The following is a 27688-nucleotide window of genomic DNA, read 5'->3' on the forward strand; positions in this document are numbered from 1 at the left end:
TCCCCTTCTCCTCCTGCCCCCAATCCTTCCCAGCATTAGGGTCTTTTCCAGTGAGTCAACTCTTTGCATGAGGTGGCCAAAGTATTGGACTTTCAGCTTCAACATCAGTCCTTCCAATGAACACCCAGGACTGATCTCCTTTAGGATGGACTGGTTGGATCTCCTTGCAGTCCAAGGGACTCTCAAGAGTCTTCTCCAACACCACAGTTCAAAAGCATCAATTCTGTGGCGCTCAGATTCTTCACTGTCCAACTCTCACATCCATACATGACCACTGGAAAAACCATAGCCTGGACTAGACGGACCTTTGTTGGCAAAGTAATGTCTCTGCTTTTTAATATGCTATCTAGGTTGGTCATAACCTTCCTTCCAAGGAGTAAGCGTCTTTTAATTTCATGGCTACAATCACCATTAGCAGTGATTTTGGAGTCCAGAAAAATAAAGTCAGCCACTGTTTCCCCATCTATTTCCCATGAAGTGATGGGACTGGATGCCATGATCTTAGTTTTCTGAATGTTGAGCTTTAAGCCAACTTTTTCACTCTCCTCTTTCACTTTCATCAAGAGGTTTTTTAGTTCTTCTTCACTTTCTGCCATAAGGGTGGTGTCATCTGCATATCTGAGGTTATTGATATTTCTCCCAGCAATCTTGATTACAGCTCGTGTTTCCTCCAGCCCAGCGTGTCTCATGATGTACTCTGCATATAAGTTAAATAAGCAGGATGAAATATACAGCCTTGATGTACTCCTTTTCCTATTTGGAACCAGTCTGTTGTTCCACGTCCAGTTCTAACTGTTGCTTCCTGACTTGCATACAGGTTTCTCAAGAGACAGGTCAGATGGTCTGGTATTCCCACCTCTTTCAGAATTTTCCACAATTTATTGTGATCCACACAGTCAAAGGCTTTGGCATAGTCAATAAAGAAGAAATGCACGTTTTTCTGGAACTCTCTTGCTTTTTCGATGATCCAGCAGATGTTGGCAATTTGATCTCTGGTTCCTCTGCCTTTTCTAAAACCAGCTTGAACATCTGGAAGTTCACGGTTCACATATTGCTGAAGCCTGGCTTGGAGAATTTTGAGCATTACATTACTAGCGTGTGAGATGAGTGCAACTGTGCAGTAGTTTCAGCATTCTTTGGCATTGCACTTCTTTGGGATTGGAATGAAAACTGACCTTTTCCAGTCCTGTGGCCACTGCTGAGTTTTCCAGATTTGCTGGCATATCGAGTGCAGCACTTTCACAGCATCATCTTTCAGGATTTCAAATAGCTCAACTGGAATTCCATCACCTCCACTAGCTTTGTTCGTAGTGACGCTTTCTAAGGCCCACTTGACTTCACATTCCAGAATGTCTGGCTCTAGGTGAGTGATCACACCATCGTGATTATCTGAGTCATGAAGATCTTTTTTTGTATAGTTCTTCTGTGTATTCTTGCCACTTCTTAATATCTTCTGCTTCTTTTAGGTCCATACCATTTCTGTCCTTTATCGAGCCCATCTTTGCATGAAATGTTCCCTTAGTATCTCTAATTTTGTTGAAGAGATCTCTAGTCTTTACCATTCTGTTGTTTTCCTCTATTTCTTTGCATTGATCACTGAGGAAGGCTTTCTTATCTTTCCTTGGTATTTTTTGGAACTCTGCATTCAGATGGGAATATCTTTCCTTTTCTCCTTTGCTTTTCACTTCTCTTCTTTTCCCAGCTATTTGTAAGTCCTCCTCAGACAACCATTTTGCTTTTTTTCATTTCTTTTCCATGGGGATTGTCTTGATCCCTGCCTCCTGTACAATGTCACGAACCTCTGTCCATAGTTCATCAGGCACTCTGTCTATCAGATCTAGTCCCTTAAATCTATTTGTCCTTTCCACTGTATAATCATAAGGGATTTGAATTAGGTCATACCTGAATGGTCTAGTGGTTTTCCCTACTTTCTTCAATTGAAGTCTGAATTTGGCCATAAGGAGTTCATGATCTGAGCCACAGTCTGCTCCCCGTCTTGTTTTTGCTGACTGTATAGGGCTTCTCCATCTTTGGCTGCAAAGAATATAATCAATCTGATTTTGGTGTTGACCATCTGGTGATGTCCATGTGTAGAGTCTTCTCTTGTGTTGTTGGAAGAGGGTGTTTGCTATGACCAGTGTATTCTCTTGGCAAAACTCTATTAGCCTTTGCCCTGCTTCATTCTGTCCTCCAAGGCCAAATTTGCCTGTTACTCCAGGTGTTTCCTGACTTCCTACTTTTGCATTCCAGTCCCGTATAATAAAGAGGACATCTTTTTTGGGTATTAGTTCTAAAAGGTCTTGTAGGTCTTCATAGAACCATTCAAGTTCAGCTTCTTCAGCGTTACTGGTCGGGGCATAGACTTGGATTACCATGATACCTGTTAGCAAGTCAATTATACTAGTTACCTGAACATGAATCATACTTGTTATGAATTATACAATATGTATTTTAATATATTTTTTCATAACATTGGAAGAGTCTTCTAGATCAGAAACCATTTATTTCTAATACACTAGTTGAGGTCTGAAAGAGCTTTGTATATTATCTGAAAATCAAGATATATAAAGAAAATGTCTCTCAGAACAAAATGTTATTTATTTTTCCTTTTAATATTTGGTTGAAGAAAATGTCTCATTATAACAGAATCGGTAATCGACCAGAGTATGTAATTATTTTTCAATTATATTCATTTTATATACATTACTATTTCAAACCAATATAATTAACTGTGATTATTATGATTTGTGTATTTATAAGATTCTAAATCATTTCATCTGATCGACCCCTTTGGTTTTACATTTTGGCAAACAGAAGTCATTTTATACTGATGAAATGATCCTTCTCAATGCAGAAAAGCAATATATATTTTGTAAATTCATGGAAGTTGTCAAATTCTAGCACTCCAATAAGGAAGTTCTGAGTAGTGAATTGACTCTCCACTAATACTAAACATCCAATTGGAATGAGTATTTTCTTCCACCTGAATGTTGTTTTAATGCCAATATACTAGTTACATGTCATGCTAATTTAAATTCTGAGACATATATAAGAAAATACTCTTTTGCTTTAATTTGCTTCAAATATTTGCAGACTCTTTTGTTCAGAATGCATCTATGAATAGAAATCTCTTACGTTTTTTAGGGTTTCCAGGAGGACTTCCTTGATTGTCTTACTTTAGCACAGTCTGTGATAGAATTCAGGTCTGAGTAGGATTGCAGACTACTCATTTGAACTAATGACATGCTAATCCTATCTTTTGGTTCAAGGCAGCATTTCTTAGTCAGGGAGTGAGTGATCTTTGGAAATTTTAAAAAGGTCCTGAAGTGGCTTCAGAAAGTGAAACCAAGCACAATGGCATAATTCATTAAGAGTTTCCTTGACCTTTTCTGCAAAAGCTCTAATTTTGATACTTTATTAAGCAAGGCCCTAAAGATTTTCTAGATCCTTTAGTTCAGTACCTCTCAAACTTTAAAGTGTGTCCAAGTCAGGGGGACCTTATTTAAATGCAGATTCTGAGACAGTAGATGAGTGTAAGATTCTGCATTTCTAACAAGCTCACAGGTGGCAGTCATGGGCCTGGGCCAGGACTCATGCTTAGAACAGCAAGATTTTAAAGGGCTTAACACTCTTTTCAGGGATGAAGTTTATCACACTAAACTTTCATATTTATTGATTTACTAATTAAAAAAAAAAAAAAAAAACTACCGTGCCATCTGCAAAGATGGCACGGTAGTTTTTTTTTTTTTTTTTTAATTAGTAAATATATACTACAAATAGATGTGTAATAAAAAGAAGAATTCAATGAAACTTAAAACTGACCATCATAGCATCATGTACACACCCTTTGTGTTGTAAGTTATTCTTAGAAGAAGAGTTTGGAGAAAAGATGGGAAATTCATGCATTTCCCATTTACTCTACAGCTTTTCCTAAAGTCCTAAGTCCTCTTGTATATTAAAATTTGCTACTGTAGATTGTTTTTCAAAATCACTCTCTACTATTTTCATTAGCATTTTAGGTTAACACTTGTTTAAAAAGAGTTAATACTTTGAGAGGTTTAGATTATTTTCACATTGAATTTACTTATTTTAAAACAAGTAATGAATCATATATATGAGGAAATAACTGATACTGAGGAAAGTTCTACAAATATTTTCTCTTAACATTAAATTGATGCCCTGTGACATGATGAGAATGGTAATGGAAATAAGTCTACATTATCACCTAAGGGTATTATCAAAACTCAATTGGAAAGTGAAGATCACCCACCAGAATCATTTTGAATGCAATGACAGTACCGCCTCTTACACTGTTGTGTGGAGTTTAAAGTTACCGCTCACAGGGCTGTGTTGATCTAAAAGTACCACCGTTAACAGCAGTATGGCAAACCATTGTTAACCACCTACAGCTTTTGCTGGGCAAAATTGATGCACCTATTGCTTTCTAACTAAAGTACTTCTTTTCACAGTTGCATTCCAAGTTAAGAGCTCATATTGAGAGAACAGGCCAAGGCAAATCTAATACCCCACTTTATCCCATTATATGATGGGCGGATTGCAATAGTTAACCTTTACCTGCTCCTAAAGTGCAGTGCCCTTCTCAACAGTGTACAGGTGAAGAACAACATCATGATATGAACTGAACTTACATAAGGGCCTGGACACAAAGAAGCAGACCAAGGCTACCTTCTAAGTGCAAGCTTTGTCCAGACACCAGCAACATCCCCTAGACAGACAGAACGTTAAGGCCTCACTTGACTGCATTAGCTGGAGCTTTTCACACTAGTGCACTTAATGAAAAAAGCTACCGACCAAAGCACTCCACTCAGGAAAGCTGTTCCGACTCAAAAGCTAGCAGCAAATACAATAAATACTACCTTCCACAGTGCTAGAAGAGTGAATGATGCTAGGTCATGTAAGTTTGAAACTAAAATGCTTTTTCACAATAAAGTAAAATTGTCTGCTGAAGCCAATAAACAGTAAACTGCATATACTGTGCATAAAAAATAGAGACTATGCTGGGTAGATCAGCAAGTATAACCATCTGATACTCCTATGGAAAATTATGGTTAAAGTGTACCAACACTGGAGAGACACATATTCTTAATTACCCCACAATCTTTGTATATAAAAGAGAAGATGCACTTCCCCCTATGTACTCCTGGCAAAGGCATAGATTAAACTAACTGCACACCCTAGTGATTGACTTCACTTTGTCATTATCCTGGAAATAAGAGAGAGATTTTGGAAAACATTCAAAAATAGGAATGGGCATAATCCAAACCATAGGGATCTGGCAGAAGCTGTCAGAGCCTTTGTGAACATAGATAAGAGAGAAGAACACATTCAGCTAAAAATAATACCACATGAACATATTTTATATTGTGGGGTTTTGTTCATAGGAAGGTGAGAGCAACTTAAATATATGTTGAAAGATTAACATCATTTTGTCCATATCTAAAAATCCTTTTCCACTTTAAAATCTGCTTCATATATAACTAATCAGCCCTGAATTAAAAAGACATACAACTTTTTACTATTATGCAGTTAGTGAAAATAAGAGAAAGAAACAGTATTCTGGTGTATCAAGCTTTTGTGGCCACATGATGAAATTCCCCTGATGGGGGTCTCCAGTGTGACAAAATTGCTTAAAAATCAGTAAAAAACTGACAGCTGCTTTCACACAAGTGACAAGTGTTTACATTCAATTTTTATGTCTTATGTGCCTTGTTGGTCTGTAACATAAAGCTGCTTTTTTGATTATGTATCCTTTGGGCATTGTAGTAATCAAGATAATATTACCAGAGAAGATAAAAAATCTTTATGCTCTTAATCCATAAATACTTAAAATATGCATTTGGGTTTCAGGATTATAATGGAGGAAAAACCACTCCTCACTAATACAAGAAAATCTAAGGCCAGAAGTCAGAGAGATATCAAAGCTAGTTATAAAAAACAATCGTGGTAGGAAAAGAGAAAATTATTTACTTTCTTTTTTGAACTGATTTGTTGAATGCCTATGTTGTCATATTTTAGGTATTGTCATCCCTATCACTTTTGATTTGTTTTTTTTCCCTTTGTCATACTGTACATGAAAACCTGTGAGACATGTTGCTGGCTGTAACTTTGTCAAATATATCCAGAAATTATCACTATCTCAGCAGTTACCCTGTTGTTCCAATCATTTCTACCGTACTGACATCCTTACTACTCTCCACTAAATTCCTAGAATTCTAAGTTTAATTGTACACTTTCTTTGGCAAAATCCTGCAGTGACACTATTCTTTCTTTTTTTTTTTTTCACTTGAAAATTATTACTCGATAAATTTTATTTTTTAAAAACTGAGTAAGTTTATATTCTTTTTTTTTTTTTTTATAAATTTATTTATTTTAGTTGGGGGCCAATCACTTCACAACATTGCAATAGTTTTTGCCATACATTGACATGAATCAGCCATGGGTTTACATGTGTTCCCCCTCCTGGACCCCCCACCCACCTCCCTCCCCATCCCATCCTTCTGGATCATCCCATTGCCCCGGCCCTGAGCCCTTGTCTCATGCATCGAACATGGAATGGTGTTCTGTTTCACATATGATAATATACATGTTTCAATGCTATTCTCCCAGAACGTCCCACCCTCACCTTCTCCCTCAGAGTCCATAAAATTGTTCCATGCATCTGTGTCTCTTATTCTGTCTCGCATATAGGGTTATCGTTACCATCTTTCAAATTCCATATATATGCATTAGTATACTGTATTGTTGTTTTTCTTTCTGGCTTACTTCACTCTGTATAATGGGCTCCAGTTTCATCCATCTCAGTAGAACCGATTCAAATGTATTTTTTTTAATGGCTGAGTAATATTCCATTGTGTATATGTGCCACAGCTTCCTTATCCATTCGTCTGCTGATGGACATCTAGGTTGCTTCCATGTCCTGGCTATTGTAAACAGTGCTGCGATGAACATTGGGGTACACGCGTCTCTTTCAATTCTGGTTTCCTCGGTGTATATGCCCAGCAGTGGGATTGCTGGGTCATATGGCAGTTCTATTCCCAGTTTTTTAAGGAATCTCCACACTGTTCTCCATAGTGGCTGTACTAGTTTGCATTCCCACCAACAGTGTAAGAGGGTTCCCTTTTCTCCACACCCTCTCCAGCATTTATTGCTTGTAGACTTTTGGATAGCAGCCATTCTGACTGGTGTGAAATGATACCTCATTGTGGTTTTGATTTGCATTTCTCTAATAATGAGTGATGTTGAGCATCTTTTCATGTGTTTGTTAGCCATCTGTATGTCTTCTTTGGAGAAATGTCTGTTTAGTTCTTTGGCCCATTTTTTGATTGGGTCGTTTATTTTTCGGGAATTCAGCTGCAGAAGTTGCTTGTATATTTTTGATATTAATTGTTTGTCTGTTGCTTCATTTGCTATTATTTTCTCCCATTCTGAAGGCTGTCTTTTCACCTTGTTTATAGTGTCCTTTGTTGTGCAAAAGCTTTTAATTTTAATTAGGTCCCATTTGTTTATTTTTGCTTTTATTTCCAATATTCTAGAAGGTGGGTCATGGAGGATCCTGCTGTGATTTATGTCGGAGAGTGTTTTGCCTATGTTTTCCTCTAGGAGTTTTATTGTTTCTGGTCTTATGCTTAGATCTTTAATCCATTTTGAGTTTATTTTTGTGTACGGTGTTAGGAAATGTTCTAGTTTCATTCTTTTACAAGTGGTTGACCAGTTTTCCCAGCACCACTTGTTAAAGAGATTGTCTTTTCTCCATTGAATATTCTTGCCTCCTTTGTCGAAGATAAGGTGTCCATAGGTGCGTGGGTTTATCTCTGGGCTTTCTATTTTGTTCCATTGATCTATATTTCTATCTTTGTGCCAGTACCATACTGTCTTGATGACTGTGGCTTTGTAGTAGAGCCTGAAGTCAGGCAGGTTGAATCCTCCAGTTCCATTCTTCTTCCTCAAGATTGCTTTGGCTATTCGAGGTTTCTTATATTTCCATACAAATTGTGAGATGATTTGTTCTAGTTCTGTGAAAAATACCATTGGTAGCTTGATAGGGATTGCATTGAATCTATAGATTGCTTTGGGTAGTATACTCATTTTCACTATATTAATTCTTCCAATCCATGAACACGGTATATTTCTCCATCTGTTTGTGTCCTCTTTGATTTCTTTCATCAGTGTTTTATAGTTTTCTATATATAAGTCTTTTGTTTCTTTAGGTAGATATATTCCTAAGTATTTTATTCTTTTTGATGCAATGGTGAATGGTATTGTTTCCTTAATTTCTCTTTCTGTTTTCTCATTATTGGAGTATAGGAATGCAAGGGATTTCTGTGTGTTAATTTTATATCCTGCAACTTTACTATATTCATTGATCAACTCTAGTAATTTTCTAGTAGAGTCTTTAGGGTTTTCTATGTAGAGAATCATGTCGTCTGCAAACAGTGAGAGTTTTACTTCTTCTTTTCCTATCTGTATTCCTTTTATTTCTTTTTCAGCTCTGATTGCTGTGGCCAAAACTTCCAAAACTATGTTGAATAGTAGTGGTGAAAGTGGGCATCCTTGCCTTGTTCCTGAAACTCTAGCAAACAGAATCCAACATCATATTAAAAAGATCATACATCATGACCAAGTGGGTTTTATCCCAGGAATGCAAGGTTTTTTTAACATCCGCAAATCAATCAATGTAATACACCACATTAACAAATTGAAAGAAAAAAACCATATGGTTATCTCAATAGATGCAGAAAAAGCCTTTGACAAAATTCAGCATCCATTTATGATTAAAACCCTCCAGAAAGCAGGAATAGAAGGAACATATCTCAACATAATAAAAGCTATATATGACAAACCCACAGCAAACATTATCCTCAATGGTGAAAAATTGACACTATTCTTCAATCAGAGTAAAAGCTGAAGTCTTTGTAGGAACTCTAATGTAACTCCCTAAACAATCAGCTTTCTCATTTTGTGTTTTAGCTGGCTGGGTCAGAGGACCAAGATTCTCTGGCACATTCCCAGGCCCTAAGAGACCAAAAAGCTAGGGGCCACTCAGGAGAAGGAGCCTAGGCCCCTGAATGGACCATTCCCCTCTGAAATCGTAAACTGAGTGAAAAATAAACATAATATGATTAAACCATTGGGTTATTTTGTGGTTGTTTCAGCAGTTAGCTACAATGACAGAGCACCATGATATATAAAGGTAACAGAAGCTGTTTTGATGGATTTATGTCAAACAAATTCTGTATGCTATACATTCAATGTATTGCAGAAACCAGAGACCAAATTGCCAACATCCAGTGGGTCATAGAAAAAGCAAGAGAATTCCAGAAAAAGCATCTACTTCAGCTTCATTGACTATGCCAAAGCCTTTAACTGTGTGGATCACAATAAACTGTGGAAAATTCCTAAAGAGATGGCAATGCCAGACCACCTTACCGGCGTCCTGAGAAATCTGTATGCAGGTCAAGAAACAATAGTTAGAACTGGACATGGAACAATGGACTGGTTCCAAATAGGAAAAGGAGTACATCAAGGCTGTATACTGTCACCCTGTTTATTTAACTTCTATGCAGAGTACATCACGAGAAATGCCGGGCTGGATGAAGCACAAGCTGGAATCAAGATTGCTGGGAGAAATACCAGTTACCTCAGATATGCAGATGACACCAACCTTATGGCAGAGAGCAAAGAAGAACTAAAGAACCTCTTGATGAAAGTGAAAGAGGAGAGTGAGAAAGTGGCTTGAAACTCAACATTCAAAAAATGCAGATCGTGGCATCTGGTTCCATCATGTAATGGCAAATAGATGGGGAAACAATGGAAACAGTGACAGACTTTATTTTCTTGGCCTTCAAAATCACTCTAGATGGTGACTGCAGCCATGAAATTAAAAGACACTTGATCCTTGGAAAAAAACCTATGACCAACCTAGACAGCATCTTAAAAAGCAGAGACATTTCTTTGCCAACAAAGGTCCATCTAGTCAAAGGTATGTTTTTTTCCAGTGGTCATGTATGGATGTGAGAGTTGGACCATAAAGAAAGTTGAGCGCTGAAGAATTGATGCTTTTGAACTGTGGTGTTGGAGAAGACTCTTGAGAGTCCCTTGGACTGCAAGGAGATCCAACCAGTCCATCCTAAAGGAAATCAGTCTTGAATATTCTATGGAAGGACTTATTCTGAAGCTGAAGGCTTGATACTTCGGCACCTGATACACAGACTGACTCATTGGAAAAGACACTGATGCTGGGAAAGATAGAAGGCAGGAGGAGAAGATGACGACAGAGGATGAGATAGCTGGATGGCATCACCGACTCAATGGACATGTGTTTCAGCAAGCTCTGGGAGTTGGTGTTGAACAGGGAGGCCTGATGTGCTGCAGTCCATGGGGTCGCAAAGGGTTGGATGTGACTGACTGAACTGATACATTCAGTGTTCTTGAATGGGGCAATATTGCTCTAGGTTAGATGGATTAAGAGAAGAATCATCTGAATGATAGTCGAATTCCTTGAAGAATGAATAAGGACTGAATAGGTAGAAACAAATAGTAGAGCATGTGAGCAAGGAAGAATGGAATGTTCCAAGTGGTAGCTGTGGGAATTTGGATGACATATTGGTACAGTCAAAAGACTATTCTGGCTGAAGGCAAAACTTAGAGAAATCAGGGAAGAGTCAAGGATCAGGGCAAAAACCCAACAGTAACTGCTGCAACCTGGAAAAATGTCTATGAAATAAGTGTTTCCTACTCATCCACACTAAATCTGCAATATAATTTCACAGTCATACCTAAGAATTTGTTATCACTATTAATTGTATTCCCACCAAAGTATCAATTTCCAGCAACATCCTTTTAACAGCACCTCCAATCCTTCCAACTGGTTTATTCTGAAACCCTTGGCTCAAAATTTTTTATTCTCTACGTTATTAAATCTACCTATTTTTCACTATGCAAGCCCTCATTCTCCCTTACTATCGTCTTTTCCTGGGGTACTTTCCATAACGTCAGGAATCTCCATACCCCCGTAGCCCTTGCTCCCCTCCTACTATACTTGCCCATCAGATTTCAAGCTCCAGTTAATTTCAGTAACTGCTATTGTTATATCCACATATAGATGCAACAACCAGCTGGGGAACACTAGAGAAAATTCACAACTAAACTTACTGATTTCCTTTTAAATTCCAGAACCTAAACCTCAAATTTACCCTCAAACACATTTACATAATATGGTTTTGACACTCTTTAAAATGACCATTGTGAATATATTTTAAGTCTCCTTAAATTGTCCATGTGTTCTTTTTCCACACTGAGCTTCTACTTTATTTATAGCCCTTACTCAGTTAATTAGAAGTGATTATATCTACTACCACATCTGCAAGCTCTTGCAACTACTCCAGTATTCTATTTTTATTCCTTTTACAACTTAAGAGAAGACTTTATTCTTGCTTTATGACAACTCCTCCTTTTGTGTTGACTCTTATTCTGCTTTCTTTATCAAAGATTTTATTCCAGTACTTTACACTTTCTCTTCTTTATTTTATCAATTTCCCTCTTTCTACTGGATTATATTATACTCTTGACACAAAAATATGACCTTTTTCTACTTCCATTTTAAAAATTAGCAAAACAAAGCAAAAATCTTTCATTTCACATTGAAAGAATTATCCTCATGCTCTTGCATTTTCCTTTTCTAATTTTTTATTGTCCTTCAAAACAAAAATTCTAAGGAAAATGGCCTCTACCCATCAGCTCCAGTTCTTTATCTTTATTTCACTTTCTTAACTAAAGAGCCTCTTCATGAAAGTGAAACAGAGTGAAAAAATTGGCTTAAAATTTAACATTCAGAAAACTAAGATCATGGCATCTAGTCCGATCACTTCATGGGAAATAGATGGGGAAACAGTGTCAGACTCTATTTTTTTGGGCTCCAAAATCACTGCAGATGGTGACTGCAGCTATGAAATTAAAAGATGCTTAGTCCTTGGAAGGAAAGTTATGATCGACCTAGATAGCATGTTAAAAAGCAGAGACATTACTTTGCCAACAAAGATCCATGTAGTCAAAGCTATTGTTTTTCCAGTAGTCATGTATGGATGTGAGAATTGAATTATAAAGAAAACTGAACTCTGAAGAATTGATGCTTTTTAACTGTGGTGTTGGAGAAGACTCTTGAGAATCCCTTGGGCTGCAAGGGGATCCAACCAGTCCATTCTAAAGAAAATCAGTCCTGGATATTCATTGGGAGGACTGATGCTGAAACTGAAACTCCAATACTTTGGCCACCTGATGTGAAGAACTTACTCACTGGAAAAGACCCTGATGCCGGGATAGATTGACGGCATGAGGAGAAGGGGACGACAGAAGATGAGATGGTTGGATGGCATCACTGACTCAATGGACTTAGTTTGAGTAACTCAAACTCGTCGGGAGTTGGTGATGGACAGGGAGGCCTAGCGTGCTGCAGTCCATGGGGTCGCAAAGAGTCAGATATGATTGAGCGACTGAACTGAACTGAACTGAGGGCTGCAGCTTGGTAGAAAGTGTTTCATATACCTTTGAGAAACTGCTCTGAGGAGATGAGGGAGGAGCTAGGATATATAATAGTTTTGCAATAAAGGACAGGTAGTCAGAATATCAAAAGATTATTGTTAAAGAAAACCAAATATCTCAAGTTAAGGAATTTAGCACTTTTCTATATATGGGAAGATGCAAGTGTCTTTGCACACTGAAATCATTGCTTTGATGTGCACCTCAGCTATTTGGGATCATTATCCTGTGTTTTACCTCCTGAGTTTTCTCTGGGCTCATCATATGGAATAAATGCATGAAGTCACTGCAGTTTGATGGCTGGTAGATGGCAGGTATTCTTTTCTGCTCTGTTTCCTCAGGGCGCACCCACTCACGCTGGAGGGCTGCAATCATTGATGACTGTGACATCCTTGGACACTCACAGGCAAGTCTGGCTCAGTCTCTTGTGGGGTCACTGCTCCTTTCTCCTGGGTCCTGGTGTGCACAAGGTTTTGTTTGTGCCCTCCAAGAGTCTGTTTCCCCAGTCCTGTGGAAGTTCTGTAGTCAAATCCCACTGGCCTCCAGAAGTCAAATTTCCTGGAGGTTCTTGGTCCCTTTGCCAGATCCCCAGGTTGGGAAATCTGTTGTGCATCCCAGAACTTTCTTAACAGCACAAAAATTCATTTTGTATAATTGTTCTGCAGTTTGTGGGTTGTCTGCTCAGCAGCTCTATGCTGGGATTAATGGCAACCTCCTCCAAGAGGGCTTATGCCACACGCTGTGTGACCTAGGTCTCCTGCACCCAGTGCTACTGCCCTTGTGGCAGGCCACTGCTGACCCATACCTCTGCAGGAGACACTCAAACACTCAAAGGCAGGTCTGGCTCAGTCTCTGTGGGATCTCTGGGTCCTGGTGCACATGAGGTTTTGTTTGATCCCTCCGAGCATCTCTGGCAGGTCTGGGGTTTGATCCTAAACATGATTTCACCTGTCCTACTGTCTTATTGGGGCTTCTCCTTTGCCCTTGGACATGGGGCGCCTTATTTGGTGGGATCCAACATGCTCCTTTTGATGGTTGTTGAGAAGTAAGCTGTAATTTTGGAGTTCTCTCAGGAGAAGATGAGCACACGTCCTTCTACTCTGCCATCTCAGTTGATCTCAGACTTGCCTGCAAGTGTCCAGGAGTCTCAGATGGAGGCGTGGGTCAGTCGGTGGCCTGCTGCAGGGTCAGGGGCACTAAGTGCTGCAGTGTGTGCACCAGACCTTTTGAAGGAGGTCACCATTATCTTGATTACCTACAATATAGTTTGGTGAAACAACAGGGAGGGAACACAGCCCCACCCATCAACAGGAAATTGGATTAAAGTTGTACTGAGCCTGGTCCTGCTCGTCAGAACAAGACCCAGTTTCTCCCACAGACCGTCTCTCCCATCAGGAAGCTTCCATAAGCCTCTTATCCTTATTCATCAGAGGCAGACAGAATGAAAACCACAATGACAGAAAATTAATCAAACTGATCATATGGACCACAGCCTTGTCTAACTCAATGAAATTATGAGCCATTCCACGTAGGGTCACCCAAGATGGACCAGTCATGCTGGAGAATTCTGAGAAAAGTTGGTCCACTTGAGAAGGTAATAGCAAACCATTTCAGTATTCTTGCCTTGAGAACCCCATGAACAGTATGAAAATGCAAAAAAATAAGACATTGAAAGATAAACTCCACAGGGCAGTAGGTGCCCAGTATGCTACTGGAGGATCGTGGAGAAATAACTCCAGAAAGAATGAAGAGATGGAGCCAAAGTGAAAATAACGCTGAGTTGTGAATGTGACTGGTGATGGAAGTAAAGTCTGATGCTGTAAAGAACAATATTGCATAGAAACATGGAATGATAGGTCCATGAATTAAGGTAAATTAAAAGGGGTCAAAGAGGAGATGGCAAGAGTGAACATCGACATTCGAGGAATGGGTGAACCAAAATGGACTGGAATGTGTGGATTTAATTCACATGACCATTATATCTACTACTGTCAGCAAGAATCCCTTAGAAGAAATGGAGTAACACTCATAGCCAAAAAAACAGTCTGAAATGCAATACTTGGGTGCAATCGCAAAAATGAAAGAATGATCTCTCTCCGTTTCCAAGGCAAACCATTCAATATCACAGTAGTCTAAGACTATGCCCCAACCAGTAATGCTGCAGAAGCTGAAGTTGAACAGTTCTATGATGACCTACAACCTTCTAGAACTAACATCCAAAAAAGATGCCCTTTCCATTATAGGGGACTGGAATGAAAAGTAGGAAGTCAAGAGATAGCTGGAGTAACAGGGAAATTTGGCCTTGGAGTACACAGTGAAGCAGGGCAAAGGCTAACAGAGTTTTCCCAAGAAAATGCACGGGTTAGCAAACACCCTCTTCCAACAACACAAGAGTAGACTCTACACATGGACAACACCAGATGGTCAGTACTGAAATCAGATTGATTTTATTTTTTGCAGCCAAATATGGAGAAGCTCTATACAGTCAGCAAAAGCAAGACCAGAAGCTGACTGTGGCTCAGATCATGAACTCTTTATTTAAAAATTCAGACTTAATTTGAGGAAAGCAGGGAAAACCACTTGACCATTCAGGTATGACCTAAATCAAATCCCTTACAATTATATAGTGGAAGTGACAAATAGATTCAAGGGATTAGATCTGATAGACAGAGTGCCTGAAAAACTATGGATGGAGGTTCATGATATTGTGCAGGAAGCAGTGATCAAGACCATCCCCAAGAAAAAGAAATGCAAAAGGCAAAATGATTGTCTGAGGAGGCCTTCCAAGTAGCTGAGAAAAGAAAAGATAAAGGCAAAGGAACCAAGTGAAAGGTATACCCATTTGAATGCAGAGTTCCAAAGAATAGCAAGGAGAGATAAGAAAGCCTTCCTCAGTGATGATTGCAAACAAATAGAGGAAAACTATAGAAGGGGAAAGACTAGAGACCTCTTCAAGGAAATTAAAGATACCAGGGGAACATTTTATACAAAGATGAGCATAAAGAAGTCAGAAATGGTATGGACCTAACAGAAGCAGAAGATATTAAGAAGAGGTAGCAAGAATAAACAAAATAACTATACAAAAAAGATCTTCATGGCCCATACAACCACGATGGTGTGATCCCTCACCTAAAGCCAGACATTCTGGAATAAAAAGTGAAGTGGGCCTTAGAAAACATCACAATGAACAAAGTTAGTGGAGGTAATGGAATTCCAGTTGAGCTATTTCAAATCCTGAAAGATGATATTGTGAAAGCGTTGCACTCGATATGCCAGCAAATTTGGAAAACTCAGCAGTGGCCACAGGACTGGAAAAGGTCAGTTTTCATTCCAATCCCAAAGAAAGGCAATGCCAAAGAATGTTCAAACTAAAGCACAATTGCCCTCATCTCTCACACTAGCAAAGTAATACTCAAAATTCCCCAAGCCCGGCTACAGCAGTATGTGAACCATGAACTTCCAGATGTTGAAGCTGGATTTAGAAAAGGCAGAGGAACCAGAGATCAAATTGACAACATCCATTGGATCATAGAAAAAGCAAGAGAGTTTTAGGAAAACATCTACTTCTGCTTTATTGACTATATCAAAGCCTTTGACTGTGTGGATCACAGCAAACTGTGGAAAATTCTTCAAGAGATGGGAATACCAGACCACCTGACCTGCTTCCTAAGAAATCTGTATGCAGGTCAAGAAGCAACATTTAGAACTAGACATGGAACAACAGACTGGTTCTAAACTGGGAAAGGAATATGTCAAGTCTGTATATTGTCACCGTGCTTATTTAACTTCTATGCAGAGTACATCATGCAAAATGCTGGGCTGGATGAAGCAGAAGCTGGAATCAAGATTGCTGGGAGAAATATTAATAAACTCAGATATGCAGATGACACCACCCTTTTGACAGAAAGCAAAGAAGTACTAAAGAGACTCGATGAAAGTAAAGGAGGAGAATGAAAAAGTTGGCTTGAAACTCAACATTCAAAAAACACAGATCATGGAATCTGGTCCCATCACTTCTTGGCAAATTGACGGGAAAACAATGAAAACAATGTTGGACTTTATCTTTGGGGGCTCCAAAATCACTGTAGGTGGTGACTGCAGCCATGAAATTAAAAGACGCTTACTCCTTGAAAGAAAAGCTATGACCAACCTAGACAGCATGTTAAAAATCAGAGACACTACTTTGTCGACAAAGGTCCATCTAGTTGAAGTTATGGCTTTCTAGTAGTCATGTATGGGTGTGAGGGTTGGACTATAAAGAAAGCTGAGCGCCGAAGAATTGATGCTTTTGAACTGTGGTGTTGGAGAAGACTCTTGTGCGTCCCTTGGCCTGCAAGGACTTTAAACTAGTCAATCCTAAAGGAAATTAGTTCTGAATATTCACTGGAAGGACTGATGCTGAAGCTGAAACTCCAATACTTTGGCCACCTGATGCAAAGAACTGACTCATTGGAAAAGATCCTGATTCTGGGAAAGATTGAAGGCAGGAGGATAAGAGGACGACAGAGGAAGTTATGGATGGATGTCATCACCGAGTCGATGAATATGAGTTTGAGCAAGATCTGGGAGTTGGTGATAGACAGGGAAGCCTGGCATACTGCAGGCCATGGGTTGCAAGATGTCAGACTCAACTGAGTGACTGAACTGAACTGTGACATCCTTGGTTTACTGATATGGCAGGAAATATTCCATTTCTCCCTACTTTGGGAAAGAAATGAAACAAATTATAAAATATATCTTGCTCCATGAACTTCTTAATATTACTTCTTTATTTTTCTTCTCTAACACATATCAACAACACTCAATTTGGACCTCAAACTCAAAGTTCCTTCCCAGAATCGCATTCAACACTTTTGGCATATATTTCAATTATGTCAGCCATCATGCTATATAATCTGAGAAACAATTTTCTACCTAAAAATCATCACATGTCAATTTTGTTGTATCTGGAGCCTGACCTTAGGGGTTTTGCTGGGAACAGACTCCTCCCCCATATCCTTTGCTATATCTCTTCAGTACTTAGATAAGAGTATCTCATTCATATTTCCTGAGTTTTTCACATGCTAAAACCACCACCAAATTGAAGAAATTATTTACTTGATGATGGTGAGCCTGTAGCCCCTGACATACTAGCAGGTAAGGGCTGATGATGTCAACGGCCCTCTCAGCTCAACATCAACCAATCAGAGAATTGTGTACCAGCAGATCACATACCCTGGGTCAGCCCTCCATCACCTGATCTTTAGAAACACTTTGCTGAAACTCTTTGGAGAGTTTGGCATTTGCAGGGGCATGAGCCACACATTCTCCTTGCATTCATGTGAAGTCGCTTCAGTCATGTCTGACTCAGCGATATTATGGTCTGTGTAGTCCACCAGGCTCCTCTGTCCATGGGATTCTCCAGGCAAGAATATCGGAATGGATTGTCATGCTCTCCTCCAGGGGATCTTCCTGACCCAGGTATTGTATCTGTTGCTCTTATGTCTCCTGCATTGGCAGGTGGGTTCTTTACCATTAGCCCCACCTCCTTTCAGGGTCCTGAAATAAACTTTTCTCTGGCCCAAAGTCTAATGTTTCTGGTTTGGTTAGCCTCATTGCACAGTGAGCATACAAACATGGGTTCATTAACATTATTATTTCCATTTTAGTTTCTTATGCAAATAATAGGGTTCATAAACAGTAATGCCAAGGTTTAAACCCCGGGGTTTCTAATTTCAAATCCCTGCTTCTTTTCATTAATCTCTGAGAGTATTCATGACTTTTTCATTTCTGCATCTAGCAATCTTTTCTATTTTATTTTTGTTTTTAATATCAATGACCGCTTATAGCTCATGTAGGAAAGAATTCACCTGCAGGAGGCCCCAGTTCGATTCCTGGGTTGGGAAGATCCACTGGAGGAGAGATAGGGTACCCATTCCAGTATTTTTGGGCTTCCCTGGTGGCTCAGCTGGTAAAGAATCCAGCTGCAATGGGGGAGACCTGGGTTAGATCCCTAGGTTGGGAAGATCCCCCAGAGAAGGGAAAGGCTACCCACTCCAGTATATCTGGCCTAGAGAATTCCAGGGACTGACTACTCCATGGGGGTCACAAAGAGTCAGACACAGCTGAGTGATTTTCTCTTTCACTTTGAAATCATTCTTTATATAACTGCCTCTATTATGCTTCACACATATATAGTCGTATTAATTAATAGGTGAGAAATTCACTGTAGACAACATATTCCCATAATCATCCCTGATTCACTTTCCATTACAACATTTCTTCAAAGAAATATGACTGTTTTAATATTCTAAATACACAAGGGCTTTATTTCAAATCCTTCTTCCAAAGAAGTATTTTATTTTTGTTTTGGTAATTCAGCATGCTGAATACATGAATACTGAATGATCACGGCAGAACTTACTGAATTCTAGGTTGAAATTAATCAAAACACTTAAATATGCACATTTAACACACTTCCAACATTATTGCATTTTTGCACCTTATTCATGGTGATTTTCTGTGCAATTGCAAAACTGTAAGTGGTATGACTATGTTTGCCTGGTTTATGCCAATCCTTTTCTTTAGACATACAGTTTTTTATAAAGCAGTTCCCTCTACCAAATAGGATATTCATTTTAAGCTGCCTCTTCAAACTCAAAGATACTGTTTATGTTAACATGTCACTCTATCACTGCTTTAGTTTCACAGACTTGCTTCCACATTCTGTTGATGTCGAGTTCTACTCTAATTCTGTCCCCAAATAGCACACTACCTATCAACATACAAACAATATTGCTTTTTTTAATTTCTAGGAAAATATTCAAACCTAAGTATACTTGAGGGAAAACTATAATTACTTCACATAATTAATTACTTTTCCACAACAGCAACTGTGACAACTACTCATTCTAAGAAAGCATAATCACATTACAGAAAGTTGATCTAATTATTTAGCTCCCATCGCAGGCAGGAATACGTCTACCATGCTGGTCTGTGCTGAGACCTGTTTTGTTGTGTCACATTGATGTCATTTCTACCACCCTAGATTTTCCCAATTTTTGCGGCTAAACAAAGCCCGGCCTTGTGTCTTCAGTGTCTCTGAGAGCTCACTGGGAGTTTAGTGTCTCTTACTACATCTCGTTCCTAAAGTTCTAGTCCCCCCAAATTACTAATTTCATGCATGAATATTTTCTTTTTATTTTCTTTATCTGATAATGACAAAAATACAGAACAGAGAGATTTTTCCTTGAGTTCTGCAAAGTACTATTTATATTAGGTGATTGTTTATGGTAGAGTCTTTAGATTTGTGGCTAATAGTGGAGAAGGGATAGTAGTTTGAGGACTCTCTCACTGGACAAATATTTTCTTCCACTTCTTGTCCTCTTGCTCTATTGATCCTCTCTCTCTCTCTCTCTCTCTCTCTCTTTTTCCTTCTCTAATTTGGCTAAAGTAAAACCTTAAAAACTTCCTCCCACTTCATTAAGTAGAATCATTTAGCTCCTTCTGTGTTTTAAATTGGCCTATTTTTCCAAGCTTTAAGCATACTCTTTTGAAAACAAAAATAGTCCATCAAAACATTTTGTGAACAGGACGTTTTAAGAGAGAATTTTGCTACAAGAGAGAATTTTGCTACAAGCTTTTCATCTGATTGCTATTTTGTTTTATTTCCTCCATAGATTTCCTTCAGCAAAATTTTTTTATTACTTGAAAATGACTTCCATCTTGAGAACATACACCCTCTCTCACAAACAGATTTTAAATGATCTGAGTGGTATTTGAATAGAAGTCAAGCATACCATGGATGTGAGAGTTGGACTATAAAGAAAGCTAAGCGCAGAAGAATTGATGCTTTTGAACTGTGGTGTTGGAGAAGACTCTTGAGAGTCCCATGGACTGCAAGGAGATCCAACCAGTCCATCCTAAAGGAGATCAGTCCTGAATATTCATTGGAAGGATAGATGTTGAAGCTGAAACTCCAACACTTTGGCCACCTGATGCGAAGAGCTGACTCACTGGAAAAGACCCTGATGCTGGGAAAGATTGAGGGCAGGAGAAGAAGGGGATGGCAGAGGATGAGATGGTTGGATGGCATCACCGATTCAATGGACATGGGTTTGGGTGGACTCTGAGAGTTGGTGATGGACAGAGATGCCTGGTGTGCTGCGGTTCATGGGGTCACCAAGAGATGGACACGACTGAGCCACTGAACTGAACTGAATATCATCTAATAGAACTACGCACATTATTACACAGACTGATTACAGAGAGAGTGACTTTTTGTTGGCGTCAAATGGCATGAAACTGAGGGCGTTTCTCCCACATACCCTGTAACTGAACCTGATTGCTTTTTTCAGGGCACTAGCTCCTCATATTCTGGTTAATCTGTTATTAAATTTATGTCTTTTTGAAATTGACAAAAAAGACATTGTTTCTTTTAGCCAGTTCGGCTTCTACATTGCTCTGTTTAGGTCTTCAATATGTACATTTTATTCCAAAAAATGTCCAATCTCCTTGTGATGTTAACAAATGGAAGAGTGTTTTTGAGTACTATTCTACATGCATGGCATGGGTGGAACAGAGCAGACTTCTACACTTGCTTCACTCTCCAGTGTCAGAGGCACAATATCGAGAGAATTGCCAAACTCTCCAGTTTTGAACAACTATTTCTTAAGAGCCAATGTAACCTTCTTGTTTTTGACGCTACTTAGTTTCCAACATGGGCTTCCTTGTTGGCTCAGACCAGAGATCCGGGTTTGATCCTTGGGTCAGGAAGAGTCCCTGGAGAAGAGAATGGCTACCCACTCAAGTAGTCTCATTAAACTGAACTCTGATTTAACTTCAGTTACCTAGAAAAGTTGATTAATTAGACTTTCACAAAATCCTGTGATGTTTATGATGATTATTTTTTGCTTAGGTGATGAAGATATGTGATATTCTTGGACAGAATTATATGTCTAATCCTTTTTTGATGCCCTGAATTTGAGTATTATACTTTACTTTGACATATTTCTTAAAAGCTTATGCCTTGTTAAGCAGACTTTTTTAGATAAGTGGCTCTTCTTCAAATCTTTAAAGACACTTAGTCAACATGAGGATAAGAATTACTATCAACCATATATATTTTGTGAACATGCACTCTATGTACAAATATCTCCTATGTAATGGAGACTCCAATAAGACACAAGGCATAGTCTTTGCCTTGAAGGTTCTCACATTATACCAGTAATGTTAACAGTAAGGATAAAAAATAATAGACTTTTCAAGGATTGTACTAATTGCTTCATAAGGATTATCTCATTAAATCTATATATAAGATGATGAGGCAAGGACTATTCATTTCATGTGGGAGAACATGATATAAAGAAAGGTATTAAGACTGAAGTAGATTTAGTATATTTAAAGAGAAAAATAATAATTTGCTTTCATTGAAGTACTTTTTCTTTAAAGAAAGAGGAAAATATATACTTAGAGAGGTTCTTAGGCCTTTGGCAATTGTTGAGAAACTTAAAATTTATCATCTCATTAAATCAGTTTTTTTACAACTGATTGAGTTTAAAGGTTGATGATAATGTAGACAAGACTGACTTTAAGAAAGCTAATCAGTTAGTAGATTGTAGGATGGGTTGGAAGAACAAAGGACTGATGGCACAGAAATGATAGAAATGGGCAGACTAGACCTGAGGTGGTTTGGGCCTGGGCTTAATTAAAATAACAAAAAATAAAAGAATGGGATAAATGATGTGAGCTGTTGTAATAGAAACAATAAAGTACCTTACTATCTGACTGAATTCAGAAGAAGGAAGATACGATGAACAACTTTTTAACCACAACTCATCTCTCACCATTCTCATTCACCTGTTTCATCTTGGAAATCTTAAATGCCAATATCTCACTTAGTCTATCAGTAGTTCATATGAGATACAGGTATAAGGTTCTTCAGACATGATCTTCATGACCTTACACACAATTACTTCTCTAGCCTTTACTCTTTCCATTGATGGATAGGCTGAGTGACTACAATGTTTCAAACTTTGTTTTTTAAAACTTTTGCTTTTAAAGATCACTTACAATTCAAAAAATTATTGAGATTCTCAAAGGGTATTCCTTTAAGTAAGGTATATTACTTATATTTTCACTATGTTAGAAATCAAACGTTTTATATATATATGTATGAGTGTGAGTGTGGAATCACTCAGTCGTGTCCGACTCTTTGTGATCCTATGGACTGAGCCCACCAGGCTCCTCTGTCCATAGACTTTTTTAGGCAAGAGTACTGGAGTGGGTTGCCATTTCCTTCTTCAGGGGATCTTCCCGACCCAGGAATTGAACCTGGGTCTCCCGCATTGTAGGCAAGAAGCTTTACTGTCTGAGCCACCATGGAAGACTATATATATTTATATATATATATATATATCTTAAAAGAACTGCAATAAATCCACGATGAATTTTCTTTGTGGTTGGTATCAAATTCTGTCAGTTACTCTTCCTTGAAGTGGCAGACCTACTTAGTTCATTTTAAAGAAAATATCTGCCAAGATATGTTCAAGCTTGATTATAGTTTCTCTATCAGTCTTTCTTTGAAGTAGAAATGATGTTCTATGGAAGACTGGATGGCTAACTTGTCTCACAATTAAAAAAAAACACACACATAATGGTGAACAAAAGCACAAAGCTTTTCCCTGAGGCAAGCATTGGACTTCTGTATGCAGTTGTGTTGTTGTTCAGTTGCTCAGTTGTGTGTGACTCTTTGCAACCCCATGGACTGAGCACGCCAGGCCTCCTTGTCCATCACATCTCCCAGAGCTTGCTCAAACTCATGTCCATAGAGTCAGTGATGCCATCCAACCACCTCATCCTCTGTCATCCCCTTCTCCTCCTGCCTTCTGTCTTTTCCAGCATCAGGGTCTTTTCCGATGAGTTGGCTCTTTGCATCAAGTGACCAAAGTATTGGAGCTTCAGCTTCAGCATCAGTCCTTGCAATGAATATTCAGGGTTGATTTCCCTTAGGATTAACTGGATCTCCCTATACCCCAAGGGGCTCTCAAGAGTTTTCTCCAACACCACAGTTCAAAAGCATCAATTCTTCGGTACTCAGCCTTCCTAATGGTCCAACTCACACATCCATAGATGACTACTGGAAAAACCATAGGTTTGACTATACAGACGCTTGTTGGCAGAGTAATGTCTCTGCTTTTTAATATGCTGTCTAGTTTTGTCATAAATTTTCTTCCAAGGAGCAAGCATCTTTTAATTTGATGGCTGCAGTAGCATGTCTGCAGTGATTTTGGAGGGGTACTTACTACAAACTTTCTATTTTGTCATGCAGATTATTAAAAGATTTGTATTCAAGTGTTTTATTTAGTAAAATTGATATTTTTCATGGTTTCATCAATGATGTTATTAAGCGGGACTAGCCTCTAAATTATATTTAATATGTCTTTGTGTCACTGCTTTGTTTGAGCCTGGCCCCAGCAGCTTCTTCACTATTACTTTTGCTCCATCACTGAATATACCGAGGCAGTGAAAATGGCCCATAACATATTTATATTATGATGAAAGGTCTGACAAGGTGAATGCCTGAAGTGACTCTAGATCTTGTAGTTTGTGTCCCACACTTGGAGAAAGTTTGTAACAATTAAAACAGTAATCAAGGATAATGTGGCTGAAGCATGGCAAGCTAGGAGGAAAGGGTTTTTTTTTTTTATTTTTAGGTAGGGGAATATTAAGGCAATTTTAGTACTGAAGTGCATGACCTGGTAACATACCATACATTTTTCTCAAAAGAGAGAATAAAGCTAGCTAATTTAAATATTCAATTTTAAAGTTAATAGTTTTGAATTGAAAAATTAGTTTGAGGAAGTCAAACTAGAACCCTTGGAATAGAAATCACATCTTTCATGCTAATGTCTTCAACACTGATAAATAATTTTCTGACCTATATCACAAGATTATTTTATGATTATGACTTTTATTCATAGACAATAATAAATAAACATAGTGGAAAACTTTGAGAATTAATTCATCACTATAAAAGTCTTCAAGAATGAAGGACTATCTTTAAATATTTTACAAGCAACAGTTGAAGGACTGTCTAACTTCTTTTGAATATCTCTATAGTAATTATTATGTGATATCCCCGTTATGTTAAACATTTTGTTTTTGTCCATTTCATTTATTACTCTAAGAATAGTTTTTATGTTATCTCTCAAAAGATAAAAAAATATCTCCATTCATGTTTTTAATTAAATGAAAATCGTAACATTCTATAACAAACTACTGTATAGACACAAGTTAGAGCACAATACCTAGTAGAAACATAAATGCCATAACTCTACACATTAATCCCATAAAACATCTATTTGTTCTGGATTCCATGCTTTCTCTAAACATTAAGGTTAATCATTTGAAGATAAACAAGTAATACACTCTCAATTTATTTTCCTAACTGTGAAGTGTCCATTTAGAGCATATGGTTGTGGAATATGAGTGTTTGGGGGAAATGAAAGGACACTGTGTACTGAAGGAAATGAGCAGGCAGAGCTAGTGCTCATTGTGCAAAATGCTAGTACATTTCTCTCCACTTTAATGCACTTTTCTTTCCGCTCATTGAAATACACTCAGTACCTCTCCATCCACTTAAGCCCTGGCTTTACCTGAAGCTTTTTGGTGAGCATTAATAAATGTGCCGAGAGAGAGTCTCCAAAAGATCTCTAATGAAACCATAATTAATATTAATTTAAGGGATGCTCTATACCATACAGGGGCTTCCCAGGTGGCACTAGGGGTAAAGAACCTGCCTGCCCATGCAGGAGACATAGGAGAAGTGGATCCGATCCCTGAGTCGGGAAGATCTCCCGGAGAAGGGCATGGAAGCCCATTCCAGTATTATTGCCTGGAGAATCCCGTGGACAGAGGAGCCAGGTGGGCTATGATCCACAGGATCGCAAAGAGTCAGACATGACTAAAGTGACTTAGCATGCATGCACACATACCATAGAGACACCTGAGTATTTTACCTCCCTCAATGAAGTTCCAGATTTGTTCATCAGTCCAAATATCTGTAATTTTGGTGAACAAAGAATATATAGGATAGTTTTATAAATCTCCAGTTTATCCACAGCATCCAGGACATTGGCCAATTCAGAGTAGCATTTAATGTTTTGTTACTGAAAGAATAATATCAGTGAAAGGCTACTTGCAGATTTATATGTCAATAAAGAGAGACTATCCAGTGATACAGAATGAGTTCATGATTGGAACTGCAAAGTCTTACTTTTCTTTAATTACTGCCTTTAAACATCTCCCACCAGGTTTTCCTTCCCTTGCCCTAGATGACATTCTTAATGAGTCACCAGCTTGCCATAAATTTTAAGGTATTAAAACAAGACATGCTTTGCAACTGCAACTAATTTTTAAGTATACTAATATACTCAGCCCTGCCAAACTCAAACTTCAATCTGTAATCCCTCATCTCCCCAGATTAGGTTTGCCCTGTGGCAAGGAGACCTGAGGTAGGGCCTAAGTGGTGTTTTTGTTTTTTCCCTGTCATCTTGTCTCCTCATGAGTCTTTCAGATGCTGTTGGAAAGATGAAAATCAAAAATGTTAGTTGACTAACCACTGCTGTGATATGGTCACCGAGGTTATCTGTACATCAGATAACAAAGTGCTGATTCTCTGCTGTCTTACACATAATGATTTTTTAGAAACTACTTGGAAAGCATTATGCTGCCCAGTTCCTGGATATGGCAATCCACTTTCTGGCTGATGTTCTATTCACTATCCCCCTACAGTTCTAACCCCTAAGAGGCTACCTCCTTTTCTTTGTCAGAGGTCATCTGCTCCTATCACTTGGCATTGACTAGAATCCATCAAGATGCCTCAAACCCAGCCACCTCTGCAGGATGTTCATTTGTCCCCCAGGAAGTTTGTGAACTTTTGCCCTTCTAAACGCTAGGGCTCTGTGCATCGCCTGTGATCTTTTCATCTCATTCAGCCTTCAACAGTAAATCCTATTGACTTCATGACTTTAAACAACAGGAGTTAGTCTCTATACTCTTACTACCAGATCACCCACCCTCAAAGTCTAGGAAAAGCACCTCAGGCTTTCCGAAGATCTCTCTTGCATTCTCTGCTCCATCACACCCTTTGGAAGGAACATCTGAGTTTCTGTAGCTTAGCAAGTATTTAGTGATGGAGTGAAAGACATATCTCTTCTACTGGAGACACTCCCATTGCCACAAGGAGTTTCCCTGAAGCCTTTTCTATTGGTGTCAATTGGATATCTTTTTTCTTTCCCCTTAGTGATGGGAATAGAAAACTCGCTTCACTTCCATAAGTTTTATATAGTCTGATGATTCTTTTTAAACTTCACTTAATTTTTCTTAAATTTCAAACTGTCTGATTATTTAGGCAGGACCCTTTTGACCTCTTGTAGTCAATAGCTTGACTAGAAGCAGAAACAGACCTAACAGTAACAGAAGACCTAATGGAAGCAGAGATATTAAGAAGTGGCAAGAATACAAAGAAGAACTGTACAAAAAAGATCTTCATGGCCCAGATAATCATGAGGGTGTGATCACTCACCTAGAGCCACATATCCTGGAGTGCAACATCAAGTGGGCCTTAGGACGCATCACTACGAACAATGCTAGTGGAGGTGATGAAATTCCAGTTGAGCTATTTCAAATCCTAAAAGATGATGCTGTGAGCGTGCTGCACTTGATATGCCAGCAAATTTGGAAAATTCAGCAGTGGCCACAGGATTGGGAAACGTCAATTCATTAAAGCCCCAAACAAAGGCAATGCCAAAAAATGTTCAAACTACCGCACGATTGTACTCATCTCACACGCTAGCAAAGTAATGCTCAAAATTCTCTAAGCTAGGTAGGCTTCAACAGCACGTGAACTGTCAACTTCCAGATGTTCAAGCTGGATTTAGAAAAGTCAAAGGAACCAGAGATCAAATTGCCAACATCTGTTGGATCATCAAAAAAGCAAGATAATGCCAGAAAAACATCTACTTCTGCTTCATTGACTATGCCAAAGCCTTTAACTGTGTAGATCACAACCAACTGGAAAATTCTTAAAGAGATGGGAATACCAGACCACCTTACCTGCCTCCTGAGAAATCTATATGCAGGTCAGGACGCA

The 27688-nt window shown here is 38.6% G+C and overlaps 1 protein-coding gene across 1 annotated transcript in view; it reads right to left on the bottom strand.

Annotated features, from left to right (window-relative positions):
* The window catches only part of CNTN5 (contactin 5), a 1514795-nt gene that overhangs the window by 818144 nt on the left and 668963 nt on the right, over positions 1-27688 (bottom strand). The window lies entirely within an intron of this gene.

Source organism: Giraffa tippelskirchi, chromosome 11, assembly GCF_054371585.1.
Source record: "Giraffa tippelskirchi isolate mGirTip1 chromosome 11, T2T-mGirTip1v1.2.pri, whole genome shotgun sequence".
Taxonomy (NCBI): Eukaryota; Metazoa; Chordata; class Mammalia; order Artiodactyla; family Giraffidae; genus Giraffa; species Giraffa tippelskirchi.